The sequence below is a fragment of the Nycticebus coucang genome, chromosome X, assembly GCF_027406575.1.
Source record: "Nycticebus coucang isolate mNycCou1 chromosome X, mNycCou1.pri, whole genome shotgun sequence".
Classification (NCBI taxonomy): Eukaryota; Metazoa; Chordata; class Mammalia; order Primates; family Lorisidae; genus Nycticebus; species Nycticebus coucang.
This window is the reverse complement of record NC_069804.1, coordinates 65,224,330-65,229,678: the sequence shown is the minus strand read 5'-3', so window position 1 is coordinate 65,229,678 and position 5,349 is coordinate 65,224,330. Positions and strand designations below refer to the sequence as shown.

At 43.2% G+C, this 5,349-nt stretch overlaps 1 pseudogene; it reads right to left on the bottom strand.

The window, feature by feature from the left end:
- Nucleotides 1-4,444: 4,444 nt before the first annotated feature.
- LOC128578482 (FUN14 domain-containing protein 2-like) lies at nt 4,445-5,007 on the bottom strand (annotated as a pseudogene).
- Nucleotides 5,008-5,349: the final 342 nt, after the last annotated feature.

Here is a 5,349-nt window from a genome sequence, read left to right as displayed (position 1 = left end):
GTCTGACTATGTTGGGTGCTCAATGGAAACTGGGGAGTGTTCCACCTGAGCTCATTTCAAACCAGAGGTTAACAAAGCAGCAAATGTTTTTGCCCTCATAGACTGTGCCTCTGCCCCAGCTGCTCTGCTCCTCTGGTTTCCCTGCAATTCAAGGTCTAGCTCCCTCTGGTAGTCCACAGATTTGGGGAGGTGTCTCCCCAAAATTTGACCCCAGCGGCATCACTCTGTTAACGCTCCCTATACTGATCCTGCGTGGGAGGATTCTCCACTTGTGTTCCCTTGCCTCAGCTGTTCCCAAGTCTCCACCCATTGCCTGGAGACCCACACTTCTTCCCACTGCTGAGCTGCACTTTCTCAGAGCCAAGGCAGACAGCTTCCCCTTGTGCCTTTCTGCACTGTTACTGAATTCACAGGCACTGTGAAGTTGCATTTCCACATTGCATGCAATGCCCGGTCCTAACTAAGAACTATGGACATTCTGGTCTCTGCAGGGTTTGGGCTTCTGGACTGCCAGAAAAGTGGGGATAGGTGAACTGGAAGTTCAAAGTGGCAGGGAAAATATTTGTTTAACCTTCCTGCCAGACAGAGAATGTCTAGGCTCACTTCAAGGATTCTCTGGAGAAGGAGTCCCATCTTCCAGCAACTTGTTCCAGTGGGGTGAGAGAATAGAACCTCAGTTCTCTGCTCACTAGTAGAGATCCTAAAGCAAGCGCACAACTCCCTTGTGGGAGGGAACAGACACACGTCCTCTTTGGTATGGGTTCTGTACCTGAAATTTGTTTCCTTGGAGTCCCAGCTTCCCTCAGGGGAGAAGACGTGCAGTTATCAATCTCTTCTCTCAGCTCGGCTCTCACCCTTCAGCTTTGTTCGGTTCTTTCTCTCCCTCTGGATGGGAGCTTCTGTTGCCAGCTGGGTCCAGTCAGCCATCGTCCCCCACTTCCCTTGCTCTTATTGAATGTAAAAATTGGAGTTGGGGAAAATAGCCAACCTGAGGATTTAGCAAAACACAAAGCACATTGCAACAAAACGAACAAATAAACAAAAAAGCAACCAGACACACAAATAAGAAAATAGATGCACGAGCAGACAAACAAAAACAAACAAACAGAAAACTTCAATAGCCTGATGTAAGCACTCTCAGCAACCTTAAGAAGGGAAGAAGAGAAAAAAAATATTAATAATAATTAAGAAAAATTTAACAATAACTCCTACAAAAAATAAAAAAGGAAAAAATGCAAAAACTAAAAAAGAATGAGCACAGAAAAAAGGCACCAATAACACAAAAATTATTTTTATGCATGTATAAAAACATACAACTATATGTATGCGGTAGGAATCAACTTTAGTAGGAATATATTTATGTTGCAATATACTTTCTGGACACCAGGTGGCACCGTGAGTGGTTCCCAGGCTTATACCTCTTTCCTACCTTAGATTGTTTTGGTGGTTGCCCGGTTACCCGCTTGGCCCTGCTGAACTGTTGATTCCATCAATCTCAAAAAATCTTCACAGGCAGGATTCAAAAATTCTCTCTGCAACAGTTCCCGTGAAGTGCGGGATATCCTGGGCCTGTTTCCAGTGTAGGATGACTGCCTGCAGGTGAGACTCAGATTGCCAGGCCATGCCCTCGGGGAAAAGTGCCTGTGGCAACCGCCATCTCCCAAATTTTAAAACAAAGGCTGCTTCTTTTTTTTTTTTTTTTTTTTTTTGTAGAGACAGAGTCTCACTGTACCGCCCTCGGGTAGAGTGCCGTGGCGTCACACGGCTCACAGCAACCTCTTAACTCTTGGGCTTACGCGATTCTCTTGCCTCAGCCTCCCGAGCAGCTGGGACTACAGGCGCCCGCCACAACGCCCGGCTATTTTTTGGTTGCAGTTTGGCCGGGGCTGGGTTTGAACCCGCCACCCTCGGCATATGGGACTGGCGCCCTATTCACTGAGCCACAGGCGCCGCCAACAAAGGCTGCTTCTTATCCGGGATCTTTCCTGTCTGAGTGTCTCTCCCAGCGCCTAACCGCAGTTGTGTCATTCCAGATGGCACCCCATTCTGACCACCAAATTCAGCTCTGGTGTCCACACTTCACCAATCTTTCCACATAATACCTAGTTTCCCCACAAACTGGGAATTAATAATCCTCCATGGTGGGGCTTGTTGCTGCCGTTGCCACAGCAGCCACTATGCAGAAACTTTCCTGGCAGTCTCCGCAGCTCCGGATTACACTCCAAGTCCAGTAATCCACCACCTCGCTGCACACACTGAACTGCCACTCCACGCCAATATTCCATGCCAGGAATGATCTGGCCCACTCACTCTCACCTGTTGCTCCGGGAAAGCTGAGTTAAACGTCTTTCCTGTCAGCTATCATGGTCCTCCTCCATGTCTATACTTTCTGTTTACAGTCAGTATTGTATAAGGAAGACAATGACAAATATGAACCCTGTTATTAGTGCTAACCCTTATAAGGCATTTGACCCTGTTAATCCTATTTTCCCATATGTAAAAGGATCATTGCTGAAAGCAATTGCCTGCCTGACACATCCTGCCTGTAAAAGGATCATTGCTGAAAGCATCATGCCTGCTTGACACATGACAGGCACTCAATAAATGCTACCTACTAATTTTAAAGGTGAATATGCAGAATATGTTAAATTGCCAGTTAAGTGTTGCTTTATTACTCCAGCTTCTGGAAAATCTGGTTCATATGCAACTTTGAAAAGATGGCTTACTTTCTCTTCCATACTTACCTGTCTGAGAAAAATTTTGGCATGGTTGTACCATATTTGCATTACATACAATTTGAAAGTTTTTAATAATACCTACATCTCACATTAGCTTAAGGGTTAAAAATGATTCTATAAACAGCATATTTAAACAAATATTATCTTTAGTATCTCATTCTTCTGGGATTAAGATTTGTAATATTTAAGCCAAAACAGTCAGCATGTGAAGCCATTTAATTTATCATAGTGCTTTAAGCTAAAAGCACTGTTATATTATTATTTTCTTTATTTATTTATTCATTCATTTTTTGTGCATGCATAAACTTTTATTTCAACGAATAATTCTAAGAGAAGTGGTCATCATGAGACAACAGATTACAAATGATGCAAACAATTTATTTTATGAGTACTATCACTATCTTTCTCAATTTTGTATGCTTGGACAGCTACTTCTTTAAAATACTAGTCTAAATGTTTCATACTAACTAGATAAAAAAATAGAACTGGCACAGAGGACCTATGTCTACCCCATTTGTTTTGACAAGAGGCGAAAAATACTTAACATTCAAAATTTAAAACCTTTTCTATGAAATAAAAATCCAAGACCTTCTTTCCTTTCCCACCTGAATCACTTCTTTGGACACACATAAACCTTTTGGAAACAGCCATGAGATGCATTATCCTGCATGGTGGAAAACATTCCTGGGCACTAGCTTCATGTCCCTAAATGATTCACTAAGTCTGATGATCCATCCAAGCACAGATTTAAAAGGGGTTAAAATGGGCCAGGCGCAGTGGCTCCCACCTGTAATCTCAGCACTCTGGGAAGCCAGGGAAGTTGTATCCTCCTTGACCTCAGCCTGGGCAAGAATGAGACCCCATCTCTACTAAAAATAGAAAACTAGCCAGGAGTGGTGGTGGGTACGTGCAGTCCCAGCTACTTGGGAGGCTGAGGCAAGAGGATCTCTTGAATCATGGAGTTTGCAGTTGCTGTGAGCTGTAATCATGTTATGGCACTCTACTCAGGGCAACAGAGTGAGACTTTGTCTCAAACAAAAATCTGAAAAAGATCCAACAATGTATTTCTAGCAGCTGGTTTCCCTAAAGACCTTCCCACCAAATGTAATTCCTTCAGTACAGCTAATACTTTTCCATATCCAGATTTTTCATTTATAGTACTTATTATGCCACTTTTGTCAGGATAATTATAGCAGTTATAAATTGCTCTCTCTGCAATATAAAACTAGCTATAAAAGAAAATAGACAGGAGAATACCAAAGTTTTTCATGCTTAAAGTCAAATGTATTCAATTCATTTCCACGCAGCACATAATAAACTGTGTGCATATTTCTTTTACAAATCAACAGTTTGGGGCAACGTTTGAGGATCCACTCATCCTCTGTGGTGAACCATCTTGCAACATGGTCTGATAAGTATCTTGTGTAGAAGGACAAGGAACATTCTTGATGACCTACAGATTGGTGAAGTGGGGGAGTGTATTAGGAGGAGAACTAATGTCTCCATTGTCTCTTCTGCCACCACCAAGCTCAAGGTAGGGCTGTATTAACTTTGGCCAACAGATGCCTGTAGAAGCCAATCATAATTGCCATGGCAGTGAAGAAGGCACGGGAGAAGAGGGAGAGGAGAGATTTGGTGTTTATCCTGCAATGGAGTATAGAGGCTGGTGGGAATAACCAGGAACAACGGAAGTGAAGTCATTCTTCTTAGGATGCCATGCCAAGCAGAAACCCCTCCCCCCAGTCACTATAACATTCTTCTTCACAAATGACAACACCTCCTCAGCTTTGCTCTTGACTTCAGTAGGTATCTGGTTGCTCTTATGAATCTTCAGCTGTTCTTTGGCTTTCTTCATGTCCTTCTCTACTCGCTGCCAGTCAAATTTGATATATCTGGTTTGGTTTGCAAGCTGAAGAAAATGTTCACTTCCCACAGCTGTTCCAGGCAACTTTCCAACCTTCTGGAATATGAACCCTGTACACCGTCCAGTAAAACCTCAAATTAACAGCTGGGTTTCCACACAATACTTTTCAGTTGAAGGCCCAGATTCCTGCCCAAATAGCTTGCTCCACCATGGCTGCTTTTTAGCAAATTCCGCAAGGTTCAGTGATTCAAAATTTCCCTCAAAGTTTCCCTGACCAGACATGGCCATTTTCGTGAGTTTGTCTGGCCAGGACATCCTGAAAGGATCGATGAAGTAAGACGTGGAGTGGTGGTGCAATGTCGTCACCACCACCAGGCTTCCGGCACATGAGGCTGATGGTTCCATTCCAATGGTGGTAGCAGAAGAAGGCGGCCTGCCCATGTCTCAGCTTCCTGTCCTCATATGCAACTCTATTTATTTATTTTTGCATCTCAATATTATTTATTCAAGTTCAATAATAATTTTTTTTTTAATTTGGCTTATAGGTTTTTTTATTTTTTATTTTTGGGGATTCGTTGATGGTACAAAGAACCAGGCTACACTGAATGTTGTATGAGATAAAGACCATCTTATAATAATGTTCCACCCACAAAAGGTGAGCCACCCCCACAGAGAATCCCCACCCCGTCCTCCTTCCCTCTCTCAGCTCTCCCCATTTCCCACCCCCACCGGATGCTAGGCCATTAA